The following is a 24,421-nucleotide window of genomic DNA, read 5'->3' as shown; positions in this document are numbered from 1 at the left end:
ATGAGGTCTGGGATAAGTAGTTAACAGAAATTTACAAATTTCAAACCCCAATTTGGAATTCTGGTCTTCCTAGCCTAGAGGTCCCCTCTATAGAGCTTTATATATCATTTTTTGTACTCCCTCTAGAGAGTTTTATAAAACATTGTCTAATGTGCTATTAAAGGTGACAATGTCAATGCTTACAATCTCTTCAATGATTTGTCATTAAGATGATAAAATCAGAAATATAATGAAAATCCTTCTTCTTTTTTTTCAATAACAAAGCAGCTACAACTTTCCCTTTTTATTTAAAAAGACCTCCTTTGCTCAATCACTTCAGCTCTCCAGTAATTTGATATGAGGATTTTTCCTTGCTTTCAGCATTACCTACATAAAGAATCTGAGAGTACAAGAGATCAAAATTTCCCATTTAGTGTCTCTACAGTAACTATTTACTTACCGTATGGTACATAGAAGTTTGAATACAAGTAGATAAAAATCCCAAAATCCTTTGCAATGAGTGCCAACATCACAATGAAAGGACCTGTGGAAGGAGACATTCAAAAGCATGCTGAAATTTGAATGTTGGTGAAAAGATACTTAATGTTGCTATCTTAAGATATAACATTCAGTAAATTCCTTCACATAAAACCATCTATACATGTATGTTCCCTACCTTCGTTGTCACCATCACATAATGGTGCTCTAATGAAAATAATACTACCACAACTAAAGAGCTCATAACTCTACTTGAGATACCATAAATCTGTTGAAGATTTAGAATGGAAAAAGCAAGCAAGTAGAGCTACCTCTCAGCAGATTATGAATGATTCACCTACAGAGAACTGCAGGAGATACACTTGACCCGTTGAGGACGAGTCATTAGTATACTCGGGCAGGTGTCTATGGTAAATGCGTGTTGTGGCAAAATCAGCCTGTCCTCAATGGGTTAAAGAACCAATAGCATGGAGATTCATGGAGTGGGAATGCTTGCCTGGTTTGGTTATACAGTATTCAAGAATCCCTGTAACAAACTGTGTGCAGCTTTATCACTTATCCCTGTGTAAGTACACACAGCCTCAGAATCTGGACTGGAGTGAACCGTTACCAGTGACCTGTATTGGTGCTATTTGTGGTTTTTGCATGTACCCCAGTGGGCAAAGAATGAACTGGACCCACCCATGAATCCCTATGCTACCGGGTCTGTTTTTAAACCCGATGAGGACAACGAGTCCCAAGTATACTTGGGCATGTGTCTATGTGAAACATGTTTTATAGCAAAATCAGCTCGTCCTCATCAAGATAAGATTACAGAATTTTTCATGAAGGATAATTTGTCATGTTTTAATAAGAAAATGTGAAAAAGCTCAGGGGTTCACACCAATCATCATATCATGCAATGTAATTGTAGATGGTAAGTCACAGCTACAGTTCACTGCTTTGAACCTTTGGCTTGGGTGAGCTAATTTCTACATGTACAGCCTTATCACCTGTCAAGGTTTGTAATCTTGTTCAAAATTTATGAGTGACTCTCCTGTGTACCTTGGTATGCATTTTTTCAAAATGACTGAGTGAAAATATGTCCAAACAAATAATAGCATTTATGTTAATATACTGTAAGCAATATCATACACTCCAAACTTTCTTTCTGATTACTGTATACGCCAAATATTTCGCGAGGTTTTTATTTTCGTGAATTTCATGAGTCAGGTGCTATTCGCGAAATTAAAGACATACGAAAATATTGACTCTGATCACGCTATGAGTGTTACGTATGAATATAATTATATTTCTCCATTTGCTATACGACTCCACAATCCTGAATTTAAATACAGTAAACCTCGCATGAGTCGAAGCTCTCGGGACTGACAAAAATGCGTTGACTTAAGTGAAATTCGACTCTGGCGAGAGTCGATTTTTTTTCGACTCACAGTTATGTACATGTATTATAGTACATTTGCATGCATGTGTGTGTGTGTGTGTGTGTGTGTGCGTGCGTGTGTGTGTTTGCATTCAAATTTGTCTGTTCTTGAAGATAATGTTCTTATTTTGTTCTAAATTGAACATGGAATTTGTATCAATACTAGTAGTTAAAAGTAGTTCTGAGAATGTCTGCGCTAATGTGGCAATGTGCATGTGCTATGTCTATGGTGCAATATAGGTAGCCATCTCTGTCAACCTACCCTGAGACAAACACTCTCCCAGGCCCATCCTACCTCCATTGAACAAAACTGTACAGCCAGTCGGGCACGCACAAACAAGCTCCGCCCACTTGGCCTGTCACTAAAATATTAAAGCAGCGATTGGTTGACCAAGGAGTTCTGGCTTGACATGGATAAAGTATGGATGTGCTGTGTGTATGGATAAAGTATATGGATCGATGTGCTGTGTGAATACATGTATACATGTGTATGTATTCGACATGCGTGCAGAGCGGTACGGTGAGTGTGCATGCTTACCTGCAGCGGGCCAGGGACGGGGTTCTTCGACATGCCGATTTTTTTGTTCTCTAAATGTAATGAGAATGCCAGACAAATCTTCTTCGGCTCAAGTGATGTAAACTACGTGTATTATGTACAAAAGGGACTGAATGTTTTACTTCGACACAGCCGAAATTCGACTCTCGTACTTCGGCTTATCCAAATATTTCTTAGAGAAAACACATAGGGAAAAATCGGGACTTCTTATTTTGCTTCGAGTTAAGTGATTTTCGACTCACTCGACGTCGACTTATCCGAGGTTTACTGTACTTGCAAAATCGTCGGGAATTCCCAATTCGCAAAAAATTTAGACTCGTGAAATATATGGTATATACAGTAATAGCATGAATATTATGTTGATATACTGTAAGCAATATCATATATTCCAAACTTTTTTCCTAATTATGAGACAAGAAGTGATGTAAAGACTGACCAAAAGTCCTGAAGGCTCTCATAGTCTTCATGAGTCTCAACCAGACAAAGATGAGGATACAGGCAAAGATGTTCTGAGTGGCATCACTCAGACCACTTGCATCAACAAAGATGTCCACTACATGGAGAATACTGACCAGCAAGAGAGAGATGTAGACAAACCAATCAAACAGGTTCCTGGTCAAAAGAGAAGAAGGAAAGAAAATTGGCATTATTCTCTCATCATCATTCTATTACAAAATGGTGTCTAATAGTGTTTCTACTCAGAGACAAAATAGGGAGGGGTAGATGGGATCACTGCCTTTTTTCTTTGGTGTTACTGAGTATCTATGGCTGCATTTATCTTTAACTCAAGAGAATCCAATTTTGAAACGCTTTTCAATTGACATTAAAGGGATGCTATAGTATTGGTTGAGGTGAGGATTCAATTTTTTACTTTTTGCAATATGCTCAGAAACTACTCCATGAAAATGTTAAAGAGCATTCAATTCTACGAGGAATTCAAGGTTTACCTGATGAAAATCGGTTTTGAAATGGCTGAGATATCCAAAAACAAGGTTTAACAAAATGTGGGTCCCACCTTTTATTAGAATCACTTTCATTTGGATATCTCAGTTAGTTCAAAACCAATTTTCATCAAATGAACTTTGAACTCCTCTTAAAATTATATGCTCTTTCATATTTCATAAGAGGTTTCTCATTATCTCAAAAAACGATCATCAAAAGAAGATGGAAACCTGAAGCCCAATTTCAACTGAAACAGTACCATCCCTTTAACAAACATGGCTTGAAACACGATTGTCGGGATGCTGCATTATTATAATGGCGATCTGGCTACTTGGCACAGTTCAACCTGGGAAGTAGAGGTCAAGTGAGGCACACACTAAACTTTTCTGTAACCGACGGCGTGTACAGTATACTGGAAGTTGACCTTGCAGCTTGGAGAACACTGTTTTAAAACGGCATTGCATTTACCTACTCGCAGAAAGGCCATTGTCATCTCGAATGAGTTTCAAAACGTCCTTTGACTGGTGTTTCATATTGGCATTTCTAAACACATTTGATAACACGGTTGCATTTATCTATCACCTAAAAATCCCTCTGCCCTTTGTCTGTCCACCCTCCTGCTCTAATCCCCCCTCTCTTTACCTGTTGGGCTCCTTGCCCATGAACTCCCACCCTCTCCTTTGTTTTCTTTGTTCTGTGTACCCAGCCTGTACCTGTCTGTTCTTGTGTGAAGTCCTTATATGTGATTGCTTTCCCTGCTTGTTTGTCATTTTGCCTCTGACGAAGATTCTGCTAGGATCGAAAGCTCAGGCCCCTTTTGACTCCAAAAATACCTCAACACGTTTAAGATCGTGAGTCTGCATCAGAAAATTTTTAGATAAATGCACCCTAAGATGAAAATTGTAAAACAGGCATTAAGTCAGCTAAACAGTGTCACTGCTTAAGATCAAGCTCAACATATTAAATGGATTCTTGGGATAAGAATAAATATTACTATTCATAGATATTAAGAGAGAGGGTGAGTTCTTGCCCTTTAAGTCTTATTGATTATTTGTGGAGATTTTGGCAATGAAAAAGACTGTGACAGACAGCACAAATTAGTTTAAGCCAACAGCAGACAATGCAGATATTGACAATATATCACAAGAAAAGAAGAGAAATCACCACTTTTCATCAATCTGATTTGTTTCTTGAAGCAGTAATTGCCTAATAGTGAAATGCATACTACTGTTCTGTGCCCATGACAACATACAGAGGATGAATTTTGGGCTTGTACACAATAACCTGCATTATGAAATACAATCAAAGAATTGAGAAGGACAGTGATCAAACATCCCCTCCCACACACATACATGATCCATTCATGAAATCCTCACCATGAATCTGAAAAGTAGACAGGCCCTTGTTCTTTGATTTCAGTGATTTCTTGGTTGAGGTACTGCCTCTCTTGAGGCCAGCGGGGATGGCAGTACTTAAAGTCCCGCTCAATGTCATTAATTCGCCAGTTCTTCCACGACTAAGATTGGGTGTAAAAAACAAAAGCAATTTAATGAATAAGGTCTTCCATCATTACACAGCAGGTACTGACAGATATGAGAGACTGAGTGCACAACAGCAGCAGACATTTTGCAACTTTAACCAGGTGTGCTACAAACACAAGGCTTCAACCAGCAGAAAAGAAGGTGGTGAAATCTCTCACTAGCTGGCAAGAATTGGTGCTGATATGATTTTCTACTTATCATCTACAGTTTATTACATCTATCACATAGAAACATGTGATATGTCAAAGTTTGATCTGATGTATGGCAATTCAATACAAACCAACCCAACATTGAATTTATCACCGCAAGAATGGCTGCTGAAAATGGGTCTATGAAAAACACTTATTTATTTTGCTGGCATTATTTTACTCATTTGTGACTGTATAAACTCACATATGGCATGAAGAGACAAAAATGTCCACACCATGAAATACTTCAGGTTTTCAGTATTATGGTAGGCATAGCTATATGGTTTTTATTACAGTCCACCACTCAACAATGATTTATTAATATCATTATCATCATGAATTGAGGAGCTTTGAATGAGCAAAATCATTATTATATTAGACATAACCAGAAAATGTTATTTTTCTTTCTCACAAACCAGATTGAACACAAAGGACTTGTTTGAATGCAGAATCAGTTATATCAGTTGTGTTGCTTACCCGCACAAATAAAGTAAGAATGAATACAAAGAAAATGCTCTCCAAGGATATCTTAAAAGAGAATACAAGAAAAGTATTGTACATATATCTCACAATCAAGATGCAAGAATGAACATACGTAGCATATAAACTAGTCACTTCTATTGGACTTACCATGAATAAGTTCTTTGAGTCATTAAATTCTTTCAGCTCCAATGCTATCTGGTAAACTGTAAGAGCAACACCACAGATCTAGGAAGAAAGCCAACAGCAGCAACAATATATATATGAACAATGTTTAATATATCTCAATCGAAAACCCAAATGGTCATTATTACGCTGAAAAGGTCATTTACCAAATCTGTCTATTCTTAGAGAAAGATGAGAATCATAAATGTACAGAGTACTACTAAAAGGGCTAGGAAAGGTAAAAAAACAAAGTTTGAGGGAAGGTATCCACATCCAGCTTGACTCTGGTTACACCCCCACCCCCCCCCCCCCCCCCCCCCCTTCAGATGGCAGAAACTTGTTTGTTTGGGTTTTTTTTTTGTAGTCATGATTATAATCTAAGACAGAATAAACTGACCAGAAAGAATATAAATTATTAGTATTATTATTAGTAAATTATTATTATCCACTTATTAGTATTATTATTAGTAAATTATTATTATCCACTAATAATTTATATTCTTTCTGGTCAGTTTATTCTGTCTTTATTTGTTACAAACTCAAAAAGCTGCATCACTTCGGTGATCCCTCGCATTTATCCCCAAGTTGAATTATCCTTCGGGTTTATGCCAGGTTCAAGTGTGTGCGTGTGTGTCACACACAAACACACTGCTATAGCTTCTGACCACCCGAGCATTGAGAATTAAGGGTTTCTGGGACGAACACTGCACTAGGGCTTTCTATAGCTCAGTCGGTAGAGCACCGGTCTAGCAATCCGGAGGTCTCGGGTTCGAATCCCGATGGAATCCCATTTTCTTTGCTCACTTCTCCACTAATAATTTATATTCTTTCTGGTCAGTTTATTCTGTCTTTATTTGTTACAAACTCAAAAAGCTGCATCACTTCGGTGATCCCTCGCATTTATCCCCAAGTTGAATTATCCTTCGGGTTTATGCCAGGTTCAAGTGTGTGCGTGTGTGTCACACACAAACACACTGCTATAGCTTCTGACCACCCGAGCATTGAGAATTAAGGGTTTCTGGGACGAACACTGTACTAGGGCTTTCTATAGCTCAGTCGGTAGAGCACCGGTCTAGCAATCCGGAGGTCTCGGGTTCGAATCCCGATGGAATCCCATTTTCTTTGCTCACTTCTCCACTAATAATTTATATTCTTTCTGGTCAGTTTATTCTGTCTTTATTTGTTACAAACTCAAAAAGCTGCATCACTTCGGTGATCCCTTGCATTTATCCCCAAGTTGAATTATCCTTCGGGTTTATGCCAGGTTCAAGTGTGTGCATGTGTGTCACACACAAACACACTGCTATAGCTTCTGACCACCCGAGCATTGAGAATTAAGGGTTTCTGGGACGAACACTGCACTAGGGCTTTCTATAGCTCAGTCGGTAGAGCACCGGTCTAGCAATCCGGAGGTCTCGGGTTCAAATCCCGATGGAATCCCATTTTCTTTGCTCACTTTTCAACTAATAATTTATATTCTTTCTGGTCAGTTTATTCTGTCTTTATTTGTTACAAACTCAAAAAGCTGCATCACTTCGGTGATCCCTCGCATTTATCCCCAAGTTGAATTATCCTTCGGGTTTATGCCAGGTTCAAGTGTGTGCGTGTGTGTCACACACAAACACACTGCTATAGCTTCTGACCACCCGAGCATTGAGAATTAAGGGTTTCTGGGACGAACACTGCACTAGGGCTTTCTATAGCTCAGTCGGTAGAGCACCGGTCTAGCAATCCGGAGGTCTCGGGTTCGAATCCCGATGGAATCCCATTTTCTTTGCTCACTTCTCCACTAATAATTTATATTCTTTCTGGTCAGTTTATTCTGTCTTTATTTGTTACAAACTCAAAAAGCTGCATCACTTCGGTGATCCCTCGCATTTATCCCCAAGTCGAATTATCCTTCGGGTTTATGCCAGGTTCAAGTGTGTGCGTGTGTGTCACACACAAACACACTGCTATAGCTTCTGACCACCCGAGCATTGAGAATTAAGGGTTTCTGGGACGAACACTGCACTAGGGCTTTCTATAGCTCAGTCGGTAGAGCACCGGTCTAGCAATCCGGAGGTCTCGGGTTCGAATCCCGATGGAATCCCATTTTCTTTGCTCACTTCTCCACTAATAATTTATATTCTTTCTGGTCAGTTTATTCTGTCTTTATTTGTTACAAACTCAAAAAGCTGCATCACTTCGGTGATCCCTTGCATTTATCCCCAAGTTGAATTATCCTTCGGGTTTATGCCAGGTTCAAGTGTGTGCATGTGTGTCACACACAAACACACTGCTATAGCTTCTGACCACCCGAGCATTGAGAATTAAGGGTTTCTGGGACGAACACTGCACTAGGGCTTTCTATAGCTCAGTCGGTAGAGCACCGGTCTAGCAATCCGGAGGTCTCGGGTTCAAATCCCGATGGAATCCCATTTTCTTTGCTCACTTTTCAACTAATAATTTATATTCTTTCTGGTCAGTTTATTCTGTCTTTATTTGTTACAAACTCAAAAAGCTGCATCACTTCGGTGATCCCTCGCATTTATCCCCAAGTTGAATTATCCTTCGGGTTTATGCCAGGTTCAAGTGTGTGCGTGTGTGTCACACACAAACACACTGCTATAGCTTCTGACCACCCGAGCATTGAGAATTAAGGGTTTCTGGGACGAACACTGCACTAGGGCTTTCTATAGCTCAGTCGGTAGAGCACCGGTCTAGCAATCCGGAGGTCTCGGGTTCGAATCCCGATGGAATCCCATTTTCTTTGCTCACTTCTCCACTAATAATTTATATTCTTTCTGGTCAGTTTATTCTGTCTTTATTTGTTACAAACTCAAAAAGCTGCATCACTTCGGTGATCCCTCGCATTTATCCCCAAGTCGAATTATCCTTCGGGTTTATGCCAGGTTCAAGTGTGTGCGTGTGTGTCACACACAAACACACTGCTATAGCTTCTGACCACCCGAGCATTGAGAATTAAGGGTTTCTGGGACGAACACTGCACTAGGGCTTTCTATAGCTCAGTCGGTAGAGCACCGGTCTAGCAATCCGGAGGTCTCGGGTTCGAATCCCGATGGAATCCCATTTTCTTTGCTCACTTTTCCACATGATTATAATCTGTTACAAATTATAATCTCTATTAAAAAAAAAAATCCTGATTGTTATCAAAATATTTCTCACATCTGAGAGCAAATTATTGTAATAACAATTCTAGAATCTTGATTAGTATATCAGGGTCCATAAAGTGTTATCAATCTTGATTTGCTCGATTTCCCATCTGAAAGGCTCCATGTTTAAAACATAAGAGGTAGAGCTAGCTTGACCCTACATTTACTCACGCCCACAGACCACACCAAATGTAATGTAATCCGCAGATAAAAATTATGATTCAAAAACATATTACAAGAGAGATTTTTTCTATCATCTGAAGAGTTCTTAGAAACTTTACAGCTGTCTTTGGCAGACAATACATCTAACATTACTTGACTGTACGCATAACTTTATGGAATGAAAACAAGTAATACAAAGTTCTACCTCAAGGACAAGCCTCCAAATGTCCTCTGGGAAGCTGTACTCAAAGGGATTCTCTAGACTCACTCCAAGGATACTCCACATTAAGATGAAGATGAGATTGAAGATCATTTGTTTGATAGCCCCACGTCTGTAGCCATGAAATAAAAATAGATCAGCATCTATTACACAAGACAGGATAATTTGATATACACTATTGTATGCTATTCACTCTGAGACTCCATCAGCATACTTGTACAAAAAAGTGTAACTATGGACAATATATAACCATATTGCCATGGAAAATATTAATGTAATGACTTTGATATGAATAGTCAGTTTGATATGAATAACTCAGCTACAACAATGAACACCTTGAACACCAGAGTTCTGACAGGCCTGTTAGGATTGATGATGTTGTAAAAATGACCAGAGTACAGACAATAAAACACAAATCTATATCATGTGTGTATGTAGTGACACAAACAACAAACACCAGGGCCCCGTTGCATAAACTTACCATTGAATTTCATCGGTAACTACCGTCAAAATTAGGCGTCACAGCCAATCAGCATCAAGGATTATAAAATTTACCGCTAATTTGCAGACTTACCGCTAGACAGGAGCGGTAAGTCCAGCGGTAAGGGTTTTATGCAACAGGGCCCAGATATGTTTTCAACACATCAACTTACTGGTATACCACTGGCCAAAATATGTTGATTATAGTGAAGTATACAGATTTGATGTACACTCAACACAGCTACACGAGTACATTCCATGAGTATGATTATACATTAGCTCAAATTGCCTTAGGAAGTCAGAAAAAATACTAAATCTCTTAGTAGGGACAGTTAAACGTTTTTACTTTGTTTTGTTGTTGTTGTTGTTGTTGTTGTTGTTTGTTGTTGTTGTTTTGGGTGGGAGGGGGCTGTTGGCGCCCCCCCCCCCACCCCAAGAAACTACCCCTTTGAGAAAATCTCTCTGACAGAGAAGTATGCTTCCGCATTTACAACCAGTCTAATGTTTACTATACTTACTTTCCCATTTACAACCAGTCTAATGTTTACTATACTTACTTTCCCATTTACAACCAGTCTAATGTTTATTATATACTACTTTCCCATTTACAACCAGTATAATGTTTATTATACTTACTTTCCAAATTTGTCCCATTTGACTTCAACAAGCTGTCTACAGACTGGGTGCATGATCAGATCCAACTGGTTGTACATCACAATATTCTGGAGCTGAAGAAGTACAAAGAATGAACACCACTTAGTTCAAATACTATAGATACTGCTTCACATGTTTCACTCAGCATGGTGATAAGTTTTGCTAGCACTTGCGCATGACTGGGTGCTAATGAATCACACTGAAAATAGGTTCTGAAGTTTAGGGAAGTCATGAATTTGATACAAGAGTTAAGGATCTAAAAAATCACTGTATCATTTGTTCTTGTTGCGATTTTGGTGAAAGATATGCATTAGAAAACTTTCTGAGGACACTCATGAATAGTTGTTTATTTATCACTTTATAATACTTCATGCAAGACAACACAGTACGTCCTTTTTCTCTTTCTTCATGACTTTATGACCTTATGACTTTATGCCAATGATGATTGGTTCCCCTTTTTTCTTTTTCATTTTTTTATCTTTGCTTCACAGTAACCATGCCAATTTGCACAAGGCACAAGACACTGAGCATAATAATTCAGCTTTTGAAAGTAGAAATGGACAGGAAAATGAGAGGGAAAAGAAGTCAAGGAAAGTAGTGAAAATAAGTGGAAGTGAAATAGAGTAAGATAAAGTCACACAAAGTGACATGAAATAAAAAATGAAATTGAAATGAATGTAATGAAATGAAATGAAATGAAATGAAATGAAATGAAATGAAATGAAATGAAATGAAATGAAATGAAGTGAAGTGAAGTGAAGTGAAGTGAAGTGAAGTGAAGTGAAGTGAAGTGAAGTGAAGTGAAGTGAAGTGAAGTGAAATGAAACGAAGCGAACAAAACAAAATGAAACAAACAAAACAAAATGAAACAAAGCGAAACGAAGTGAAATGAAATAAAGGTATCCAGGGCTCACCACTGTCCTGGCAGGAACCTCCACACTCTCATCGACAGGAAGTGGTTCCAAGAGATGCAGGTCATAGTACTGCTTGCGGTTGGCTCGGTCATAACGATACAGCTGGTTCAGACCTTCTTTGGCCTATCATGCAAACACAGAGAAGACGCACAGGAAACAGGAAGAGAAAAAAGAGAACGTTTAGAGCAAGTATAATTTCCCTTGCATGTGTTGTGATTGAAACTGGGCAGGATGTGTGGTGTAGATTACATTCAAGGAAGAATCCTCTAGAAAACATTTTTTTTTCTTGTCATAAGATGCTCATCTAGGACATCACTTTGGTGTAGATTTCAGAAGGAACAGAAATCAATGCAGTTGTACACAATATCCAAGCATGGTTTTTCACTGTAAGGAATATACCACAGTGAGTCATAAAAAGACCATAGTTACAAGATTTATTCTATACATCAAAGTGGACCCATTCAAATAACAGTTTGTTTGCTAACTCATACACAGTAAGTAGTGCAATTTTACTACTCTTAAAATGACTACATTTGCAATGTTGAGGTCTTGTCAAAGCTGCCACGACCATTGACTTACCACTGCAGGCATTTTGTTGACCATAATCTGAAGGGCTGTGTGTCCAGTCCGATCCATGTCACATGCCCTGGCCCCTAGCTCCAATAACAAGTGAGCCGTCTCACTTCGATCTGTGTACGGAGGAGACAATATGTTGTATTACATATCACATACAGTGCACTTCCATAATAATAAACACGAAATTCTAGTTACAACGAAATAAAAATTTAGACCGAAACGTTACCCACACTATGTAATTTTATCATTTCTTTGTTCAGTTATAGCAAATTTTGATATAATGAAAGAAAATTGCAGGTCCTGAGGACTTTGTTATAATGGGAGTCCACTGTAATTGGGTGAAAGAGTGGTACACAACGTAACGCTGCATGACAATCTTCTGTTCCTCATCAAATGTTACCTCAGCTTCATATTATATCAAGATTCAGTTGATTGTGAATAGACTGATATCAGTTGTAGAGTCAACAGATAGCTGTGAATCTAGGAAACTGACAATCACTTTAGATATTTTACATAATATGTGGCCTGGGGCACAACATTACGGACAAGTTTGCCATGTCATCAAAACGTCTGCACTAAAGTCATTTTGCACTTATTATTCCATTTAATACACAGCTAGAATGTGTCATTTCAATACACACAGATGACCATTCTTTCTTCTTTTGAGTCTTTTAGATCATCTTTGTGTTTTTTACACAATATCATTACGATTGCAAAAGACAGACTGACCCAACTCTGCAGCTACCAGGAGCGGGGTGCGCCCCTTGTAGTCTCTCTCATGCATCTTTGCCCCCTTCTTGAGGAGCAGGCGGAGAGCATTGCAGGCGTCATTCCTCGCTGCATAGTGAAGGGGGGTCTGCTTCTCACCCTCAGTCAGAGACTCAATGTTAGCTGGGAGAGGAGACAATGACAGTGATGACGATGACATCCAAAGAAAATACTGATGCAACGATCACAGTAATGATGTCGTTGATGGCAACAATCAAAGTGACATTGATAATGATAATGATGTTTATATAAGCATATGGGCTATGATAATACAAAGTATGGTAGTACTGAAGGTACTTTATGATATTACATGATGGCAGTGTTGATGAGAGTGATTAGCATTATAAAGACAATGGCCATGATGGTAAGGAATCAATGATACTGCTGCTAATACTAGTAGTAAAATGTAATAGCTACAAATACCTGTGCACATAACTTTCTACACCTTACCTCTAACCAGTATCACTGCTATGAGACACTTGATAACTCTGCTATCATCATATGTTGGTTTGTCCACTTGAGGTTGGACTTTGGTCGGCAAGGTTTGGACAAATGCTCTAAATTCTTTAGTCAGACAGGCAGATACTCAAAAAAATAATCATAATAATTGGAATTTTAACAAATAGTCATGATACTGTGCACATGGTCTGTTTTCTTTTGTTTGTGTTTCAGTATTATCAGATGGGAATGTAAAGAAAATAGCATCATATCAATTCTTTTCTTACATCATTAATCTTCACTTTGTACAAGTCCATAAATTATTACACCACTTATTTCCCATATTAAAGCTAAATAAGGGGATTTGTATGGCAGCGTGAAATCGGTCTCACCTCCATTATCAAGTAGAACAGCAATCATTTCTGGGAAGTCAACTGCTGCTGCAATGTGGAGAGGTGTCCTGCCAAACATGTCTGCCTGATTAACATCAGCACCCTTCAGAATGATGAACACTGCGATGTCTGGATCCCATGTCCTAGCAACCTGTCAAGATTATCATCAGGCAGTCTCTACATTATATCAGGGCAATTATTTCTCAGAGGAAAATCAACTAAAGAGGATTACTTTCCTTTTATATGACCAAACAAACAAACAAACTCCCATGTTTTAAGCTTGGTGTGTACTTGTTTGTTGGAAAAATCACATTCTTCTATTATGCAAATTAAGGCAATTATGACTCTGTTGACAGCATCAATGTACACATTATATGTATAGAAGCAATGTACACACTGTATCAGTGGTATTAACTTATTCTGCTACAGTACAAGGTATGTCATCAATGCAAATCTAAAATTTTGCAAACAATTGCCTACCTCATGTCTAGTGATGCATATCACTATGTTTAGATATAGACTGAAAGATCAGTTACCGTCGGTATGGAAAATAGTCCTGAACTGAAATCTTACAAAATCTGGAAAAAATAACACAGAAAAAATGTGAAGTCGAAGAAAGGATGAAGTACTAGTACTAATAATTTTTGTGAATTTCACGAATCACAGTTGGATCATGAATTTAACAACACGCGAATACGGTATGTCTCTTTCTGCTTGGGTAATAGTGCATATAATACGTTAGTGTCAGAGTCAATTCGCGAAAACAACATCTCATGAAAATGTCTATGACCTCCTCATTCGCGAAAATGTACAGTATCTGTACGCAAAAATAAGAGCGTATACAGTTACCATTAGCAGCCCACTACAATGATCAATGGACAATAAGCCAGTTCGGAGTTCCACTCTGCGCATGAGCAGAAAAAAGTTCATTCGGACCAACAGGCACGTTGGTTTTTAAAGTCACTGGGATAAGCGTCTGTGATGTATTATTATGTACAATGATTATTCATGTAATCCTTATAAATGCTGCTTGCCAGCACATCCACCTGACAGCAAAAGTGGTATTTGGCAACATCGATAGAAAGAGGTTGTTCTTACATTCAATGTAAGATACTGAAATGGATGCTTTCCCAAGTTTTAATTGACGGATCATTCTGGCCATCTGGTCTATGCAAGTTCATTCTTTGTTTAAGCAGGATTGATGAATACCATAAATCGTTGCGTAAGGCTTATGCATTACGTCGCGCTGAAAACCAGTGAAGAGCCCCTTAACCGACTGAGAAAAAAGAAAGGTCATTCGGACCAATGTGACCATGAGCTAACTCCGAACTGGCTTATACCACAGGAAGCTAACTCATTCTGGCCTGGCTCTCACCTCATGTAGAGCAGTCTGACCATACTTGTCTGTACAGTTGATATTGGCTCCACGATTCAAGATCAATTCCAGGTACTCCAGGTCAATTTTTACACTGGGGTCTTCCGAGGTTGCCAGGTGACCAAAATAACCAATCAGCTCTGCATTGGCAACGTTAGGACTCAAAGGCTCTGGAGAGATACTGGCGTCAATGCCTTTCACTAAGGTATTTTTTTTAATGCCTGTATTTTAATAAGAAAGTGAAAAAAAAGGAGAATGAAATATTACTGAGCATGACCAAATTGAAATTTTTGCAAGATTATGAAAGACAATATATGTAGCCATACATTTAAGAAGTTGGATCACTAACGTACACATTGTGTATTAAGTACATATGTACAAGTGTGTGTCCTACATATTTACAGGATAACATTACATGTATCCAATGGTTTAATGACCTTCTTGTTTTATGGCTATAAGTGATTGCTGAAGTCATCTCTGTGCATAAATTGCAGTGTCCAGATGTCACTGTGTCTCATACAGCTGCACACTGACTATTCTCACCTGGTTGGCAATCTAAAATAAAACATGATACAATAAATCATAAATATATATGATATATAACAAAGCATAGGAATAATTTGTTGGTCAACTTTATAGATCTCCCTGAGAAAATGGTGAGAAATGTCCAACACAAACCATGATGTGCCACATTGTATGTAGAAGAGAAGCTGGAACCAGCCATTTTGAACAATTACAGGTACAAATTTTAGTGTGTTTTCCCATAGAATGGTTAAAGAGATGAAGTGCAAATTTTGACATATTGTACAATGCCAAATAGTTGACATGTTAAGTACATCAGTCTACCAATATATAGGAAAGTGTTTTGTTACAAGCAGTTTTTGTGTTCCTTCTTTCTTCTTTCTGAACAGGTTTCATCAATATCATTAGAGAGAAAAAAGACAAACTGTGGATGCACTGAAAACATACGTACATTGTACGTACATGGTAGAAAGTGTGAAAAGTATGAACACAAAAAGTATTTACCTGCAAGTGTGTACACTTTTTTTTTTTCATGTGACAAAAGGATTTGTTTTTTGACATCATGGTCAGAATGACTGCATAGGATCAGCACACAATAAAGTACAACGTACAAGTACATACTTAACAGTGTGTTTCTGTCTGAAATATATGATTTTTAAAAATCTCCAACTTTTCATTCAACAAAAAAGAAATATATACTAAATGTTGTAGATTTCATTTATGGGCAATTCCACGGTAACTGACGTTACACGTAAGGATTTTCATGAGATTGTTTACCTTGTAGTTTTGTGAATGAAAGCACCTTGGGCTTGCAATTAGCATTGATGAATAAGTTCATGAGAATGAAGAAATAGGTGGAAAGTTTTTCTCTCAAACTGCATTTCTTATCACATAGCAAGTGAAAATGTGTCGGTAACTGACGTTACGGAAAAAGGACATGGGAAATTATGGTGTAGATGAAAATGGAAATATCTCATGTCCCTGACTTTTAGCCTTTATGTGTTTAATATGGCAATACACCTAGGTTCTTAGGAACAGGTGTGCAAAATAATGTGCACTTTAGATATTTCCTTTTAGCACCACGCCAATTTCAGTGAAGGCATACCGGTAACTGACGTTACGCTTACATTTGCCATAGGGTTTACACATGCAAAATCATGATTGGGAATAGCTATGTGATATTTCATAATTCTGACCATTCAGAATGATTTGGTTGATATGGAGTCATACCTTGGTTTATCAGTCATAAATACACAATGAAATGAAACAGCAGTCCATTTTCTTTGTGTTCTATGAAAACTTAAAGGTAAACATGTCAGTAACTGACGTTACGTAACTGACGTTACACATACTTTGCTGTGGGGTTTACAGAGAACTAATTTATTTAACAGGTTATTATACTGCTGCAATGTACTAGTGACAATCCCAGGCAACTACAGCAACAAATTAAAACAAAATCTAAAGACACAAATAATATTGGGTGGGCCCTTATAGGGGGCACCCCCCCCCCCCCCCCATGCCATAGCACAGTTGGGCAAAAATAATGTAAATGCACAAGAGGATATTTCTTGACATTTGTCTGAAGATTTAATTTTCATTCAACATTTATGATTACACAGAGCCATTAATAGATTAAGCAGTTCCAAGTATAAATATATTGACGTGGCTAAGGGCTTTTTTGTTTGTTTGTTTGTTTTTTTAATGAACAGGAAAGTTTTTATCTACAAATTGTACATAGAGTGCTCCACCCATAATACCTTGTAGTACTACACAAAACATGGATATTTTTGTGCTTGAAAAAAATATCAAATTATCTTCCAGGTCATGGGGAAAAAAACATGTATCAACTCATAAATATGCATAAATATGTATGAAATCTATTGTGATATATTTCTCCTTCTTTTCTTTATTTTACTCCTGATGATCTCCATCATCAATTGATTTAAATGAAAAGTGTCGCACTTTTAATATTTCTCTGTGAAGAAGAAAAATAAATGCTTTTTTGGTCAAAAGAGCATTATTGTTTTATACCTAGCTTGAAGTGATTTAACTGTTTTTCTTTTCCTTTTCACTGATATATCACGGCTTGCAAATAAATTCCAGATACCAAGAAATCTGACTTTGCAACGAAAGAATACTAAAATCGATATAAAAGACTCTTCCTGTTCATAATTATCATGTGTTGTATTACAAAATGTCCCTGCATGAATAGAATAAAGTAATCAACAAATACACACTGTATGAACAATATTTTTTAAACCCTATAGAATCTTCTCTCACTTTGAGCAACATCAGTGTTAAGTTTCAAACAATAATGAGTACATGCCTTATGTACCATAATACAAGATGAGCCATGTTAACTACACCACACATTTAAGTGCAAGAGAAGAAATATCTGTTTGTGCATTTGCCTTGAGGTAGAAACTTGACTAAGCTTCCTGAAAAAAAAGAAAAATGCCAGCAAAAGCAAAAATTGGTGGAGATTGTTAAACTGTTGCTATACAGCTGTGCAGAAGTTTGGGTTTTTTTTTTTGTAGAAAATGTGGTTAACAGGGAATCATGTCACTGATTAGGCCTACAAACTTTGGTAGCTTTATCATCCCGTAGGACTGGAAATGTACTAATTTGAGTGCGTATACTGCATGTGGCAAACTAAACTTCCAGATGATTTAACCTTAAACTTGTGCTGAATCAAAAATCGAAAGCTCAAGCCCCCCCCCCCCCCCCAAAAAAAGAAGATAATCATGGTAAATGAATGAATAAATGAATTTAGAAATTTAAAAAAAAAAAAAAATTCCATGGACGTACCATGGAAATGACATCATTTCCTATGAAAGGGATTCCTGCTCTTTGTTGTAAGTTGACTTCCCAGATGTATTGAAATGGCCAAAAGTCAAAAAATTTGCCTCAGTTATAATTACTGTCATGGTAACTGACGTTACATACTCGTGTATGACGTTTCGGTAACTGACGTTACACATTTTGTAGTGTTCATTTTGACTCTCCAGTATGCCAAGTATCTTTATTTCTGGTATTAAAATAAAGGCATATGGGCATACATTAGAAATCCCAAGTTACATCATACAGCTCACTTCCTTTGATGAATGAACTTAAAAATTCCTTGTTTTTGGTAACTGACGTTACGTCCATCATTATCAAAGTAATTAACAGTTTTTATCAAATTGTTTAAAGCTACCAGCTTTTTTTTCTATCGTGTGGTAAAAGACTTCTCTGGTAACTGCATACATATGAAAGATTGTTGTTTAGTGTACTAATAAAATGGATATACAGAGAGTAAGTTATGCGACAATACACTCTTTCTTACCATTGAGTTATAGGCATATTTTGGCAGCCATTTTGAAAATCAAAATGGCCGCTTTTATTGAAAAACATAATGATTCTTAAAACTTCAACTCAAGTACTGTCTGAAAATGTATGGTGTTTGAAACAAATATCATTTTGAATTTTTGGCACCTGTGTCCTAGTTACCGTGGAATTGCCCTTATACAGTTTTGTATGTTGATCAACAGAGACACCATATCTTGGACTGTAATTCTAATTGATTTGCTTCACTTTCATTTTATTCTTCAATCCAACTTGCCAACAATAAAAAACTTTATTGGTACTTGTTCACTGTTGACCATCAGCTGTGTCAATACCAATGTATGCTCTATGATGAAATTCTGCTTGAAGAGCAACACATTGGCAAGAAGTGACATGCTGTAGAAAACTTTGCACCATTAGAGTTAGCATTTCCAGATTGAAGTTGAATGTTAGTAAGTACTGTGTCCCAGATACAAGCATGAGTGTACAACATTTACAATGTACAATGTACAATGTATGAGTGCAGATCAAACACAGAGTGAAAAAAAAAAAATAAGGACACAAGTAGCAAGAAGCCCATGATACATCGATTACAACCCTCTGGACAAATGACCATTGTGACCATCCCACACTGACCCACCAAATGCCATTCAGATTTACAGATTGTCTTACATGTACATTGTACTTTGTCCTATCAGAATGGACCAATTCTTAGCATAAAACATAAAGTTACAAAATCTAATAAACATTGAAAGCCTCTGAGCTATTATGCCACCATGGGAATGAGTCTGCAAAAAAAAAAAAAACATCTCATGTGTAAACTCAGTACAGAAATTGTCAATAGGAGGGGGTTCATGGTTCTCATGATAATTTACTAATTTAAGAATGAGCAAAGGTCCAAAAGAACCCTGCATAAACCATGAAAATCCACATCTTTTAAGACTGACCTTCCTCACAAGGTGGAACACAGACCAATTCAGTGCTCAGCACAGACTTTACACCAAAAGGCATATTTTGACTAATCAAGGTGTTTCAACTTTTTGGCCAAGTTACAAGTAATGTGCATTTGGTGGGTTTGTGGCAGGCAGTTGCAAGTGTGGACAGTGCAAAACTGTACTGAAAATAATGGATTACACTGTAGTAAGATTACCCATGGTTATGCCATCAATTGGTTCAAATATACAGTATATCACAATGAACATGGCTCTTGTCACCATCACAGATACACTGCATTACTCACTCTGTTCTATTAGTCCTATTCCACTAGTGGATTTTCTTTTTTTAAAGTCCAGGTGAAACATGCATTTATAACCTTTATGCCCAATTGTGAAATTAGTAGCTTGTTCCCCATGACGTTTCAAACCATGCAGTGAAGAACAAACTTTATCAAACAAATCAATAACTAATCCACAAACAGGTCCATGAGCTCCCTATTGTGCTTTGCAAATGGCTTTATAAGAACATTCAAAGTTGTTCATCAAGATAACTTATTCTTTTTGTACCGTAAGACTGAATAAAAATACTCACCACAGACAAGATTTTGGAATTGTTGGAAAGAGTAGTTGGAGACATACAGTGTTGTGACATAGTCACAGAAGTATGGAAGAAACAGAACTATTAGCTTCAGAATAGGGAATAGAAATACAGTACATTGTGTATTGTAAGTGTGGAAATACAATATGATAACTACATAGATAGCTCGCATATTAAGACACATCAAAAATTAGTGTTTTGCACATAGCATAAGAAGTATAAATGCAAGATAACTAGTGTACAAGTGTATTTTGGAAGAAGGTCATTGAACTTCTATGCAAATGAAATCTTATTATGCTACAAATCAGGAGGCCTATTAGGGCCTCTTCAAAACCTTTTTCACACATGATGTTTTCAGCAACAAAACAATTCAAAAAGAGTTTTTTAACACAAAATAATTGAGAAATATCAAATAAATGCTTGGTTTATGCAAGATCATTGTTTTTATTGTTCTTGGTATTTACAGTGTAATCTCTACCCTGTGAAATATACTGTATATTGCCTGCAGATGTACATGTACAACGTGTACATGTACTTACATCCTTGTACAATTATGTAGTAGCTCCAGAAATAATAATTTTATGCATTGGTATCTGGGTAAATATCGCTTTCAGATATGAAATGAACATTGAAATCATGTCATCTGATTCTGCATTGGAACATGAGAACACAAAGCTGGTGTGGCAATTGCGTTCATCACTGTTTGTGATGCTTGGACTGGGGCTACAAACAATGTATGTAGGACTTTGCCCTTTGCTAAATTGTTTATGCAGTAATGGAACGATTTTAGTGTATGGGGTGACTGTTAGATTAAAATTTATCACTTTCTTTCATGCATTTAAATGGAATGCCACTCAGAATAATAAAGTCATACATGTACGCATGTACATGCACATGTGTACAATGTACATTGTATGTTGTGCAATGTTCACACTCACACTGTGCAGAAATTATGGGCCAAAAGCTAACAGTACAGGTACCGTATATCATGGCTACTCAGAATGTTGTTGAGTTTACTGGTATTCAAAATGTGTTTTATTCCTTAGATGAATTTATGCACAATGTACATGTAGGTAGGCCTACTGTACACACCGTGCAGCTTGTTAATAATGTTAGTGTGAGATATCACAGCATCCTTTCAAAAACATACCCTCTTGAAGACCTGTTGCAGCAAAATTTGGGCCAAAACAAAGGATAATCCCATGAACAGAGCATTCAATGTACAACTCACATTGCACATACAGCTATACATTCTTGTATGAATTTCATATCTATTTTTGTCACTGAATACTGACTTGTGTTTTCATACTTGAATTTGCCTTCTCTTTATTCATTTTTAATAACATCTACCAGACTTGTTTGATTACAAAATGATAAAATATAAAGCTTGTCAGCTGGTGCCATACTTAAAGAATTGAGTTTTATTAACATCCAGTCAGATAAAGGAATCATGACATCAAATTGGCCAATCTCACAATTACAGTATCAAAGTTGTGGGATCTCTACTTGTTTTCTATATACATACATTGCAAACATTTCTTCTTCTTCTTTTTTGATGATCAGATTATATCTATCAGAGAGAAAGAATTCAACTGTTGATTAAACGAGGTCAGTAAAAATGGATAGGAGACAGCCTGAGATAAACAGACTTACTCACCTGATGTGCCGGTCAATATTGTTCTACGACCACAGCGTAAATGTTTGAACCTCTCGACTCCTTTCTTGACATTCCTATAAAGACTGACGACATCAGCGGCTACATTGTGTACACTCATCTTCACTTCTTCCTCTTCACCCTTCGTCTCTTGGTCAAGCAGCTTCTGGTCAACCAGCTTCTCATGGTCACTGCCCTTGTCCACTGCAACGTTTGTCAGTGGGAAGACTTTCCCCACCTTACCATTCCTCTTTTTCTTCTTCTTAGTCCTGGTCTGACTGTCATCTGCTGATGAACTCATCCTTGAAGTGTGTAGCCTCCTCTCTCAGTCATTCCATTACCTATGATACAATGTACATTTGTACATCATATGATATGAAGAAAAATCTTTAACCAACTGAAGACGAGTCCCAAGTACACTCGGGCAGATATCTATGCGGCCTTATGGGAAATGCATGTTAAAGCCAAATCAGTCTGTTCTCAATGGGTTAACTTTAATAGGTTGTGTACACTGTTATTACGACGCGATGTAAGTGGAGTCTTAGAGATTCTTATAAAGATTTGGATTTTTATTTCACCTTTTGCTTTACTCCAACAGGAATACGTCAACAGGGATAGCGAAATTTTTCTGTGAGGGTGTACCGGTACAAAGTGTACTTGCACATTGCACAAAATGTACATGCACACTGGTTATCCTGGGCCAGGTTAGGGGGCTAGGCCTTAGCTTGTGCGCATTATATGGATATAATCTACATTGGATATTGGGTATCATTGCAAGTAGATCACACTTGTGCTGTGGCTGGTATTGACTTAACCGCAGCAGCGACCCCATACGGACAAATACAGGGCTGCCAACATTGGAAACTAGTTGAGAGTGAGACTCCCATAGGCCAATGCTATAATTTGGGAGTCAAAATGAGTGAGATCAATAGAAATGCATGCAAATGAAATAAAGTTTTAGAGAGAGAAAGGACCAAAATGAGTGAGTCTCACTCTCAATGAGTGAGAGTTGGCAGCCCTGCAAATATGTACCGTAAAGTGTTACAGCGCCCCGCGACGGGGTTAGTTTTGACTTAACCCCGTCGCGGGGCGCTGTAACACAGTAACAGCCCTTTACGGTACGTATTTGTCCGTATGGGGTCGCTGCTGCGGTTAGTTTTGACTATAATACAGCACAAGCCCATTCCATTACTGTGCCTGTGGTTGTGAAGAGGTGCCTTCACTTGACACTCTTTGTCTCGACCTGCTGCCACTGACAGACAAGACAAAGTGGTAGTGGTACAGCAGTGGTAGCAAACAATTTGTATTAAATTAGAACTAGAGTCTATATCTTACAACCTAGTAAAATGTTATAAACAAATGTCATGACTAAAAAACAGCACTCAGCAGGGCTGAACCGCTAGCGTTAGATCTATAGATGGAAAGATTCTACTAGGTTTTAGGGTCTAAAACTAAGTAGAGAAATGAATCTAATAGATTTAAAAATGTAAGAAACGAATCTAATACGACTTAAAAGCAAATTTGAGCAAACACATTTGACTTCGAGGTCTTATTGCTGAGCGATGCACGAATGTCAAGTACTGGGACTACAGTGTCAGTACAAAATGTAGCTGTACAGGCACTAGACAGTACTTCGTGCATATCGCTGAGCGCACACCAAACATCAGCGTTCGCGTTACCTGCTAAATGTAGTTCATTTTATAGGGACTAAGGGACTAGATCTAGACCGAAACTTATTTGAATTTGTAAAACCAATGTATCAAGTTCTAAACGTCTGTAATTTCTTCATACCTGTATAGCGTAAGTTGCAACTTCTGCTTTTCTCTCGAAAGACAATCGTCACTGCAGGGTTAGTTTTACCACCACACACGCGAGTGCAGCCTGGGTCTTCTCGTGTCGCATTCCCAGCCCCACCTCTGCACTCTTGCCTACTATACTGCATACTCAGTATGCCGCAATCCCGAGCGAGGACGGTACGGCAAAGTTGTAGCAGGTGCATGAGCTGAATAGAGCGTCGTATCCATAGAAACGGCACCCCTGATGCCTGCCTGAATGAGTTTCGCTGTTCCGTGCGCCGCGTGGACACTGTACGGTTGTACGGCGGGTTTGAGACGAAGTTGACGCAGGGAAATGTACAATTTATTTTCAATTTTGACCGGTTTGTCAAAACGTATCCGGCAGTTAGGGAAATCATTTACTCAACGGTATTACGTATATTTATGGTAGATGGTAGATATGTAAACTCAGAAGCAAAACTGTGCATGAACCTTTATTTTTACTATTTTCATTTTCTTGTAAACCGCTTGACAGATTTCTTATTGTAACTTTTCTCCCATAATAAAAGAACACTTGATTTGCCTCTTTCAAAAGACATGGGAATAACAATTAAGTCGCGGGAATTTTTTTTTTTTGCAGTTTTTTGGAATTATCTTTATTTCCTTTATCGTTCTAAGCATGTGACATCACAAACTGTAGCAGTCCT

At 37.8% G+C, this 24,421-nt stretch overlaps 1 pseudogene; it reads right to left on the bottom strand.

The window, feature by feature from the left end:
- The window catches only part of LOC139744220 (uncharacterized), a 31,676-nt pseudogene extending 7,903 nt beyond the window's left edge, over positions 1 to 23,773 (bottom strand).
- Between the last annotated feature and the right edge of the window lie 648 nt (positions 23,774 to 24,421).

The sequence above is a fragment of the Diadema antillarum genome, unplaced genomic scaffold (genome assembly GCF_040938485.1).
Source record: "Diadema antillarum isolate AM-2024a unplaced genomic scaffold, OU_Dant_1.0 seq00001147_RagTag, whole genome shotgun sequence".
Lineage (NCBI taxonomy): Eukaryota > Metazoa > Echinodermata > Echinoidea > Diadematoida > Diadematidae > Diadema > Diadema antillarum.
The sequence above is the reverse complement of the archived record's forward strand: the minus strand, read 5'-3'. Positions and strand labels throughout refer to the sequence as shown.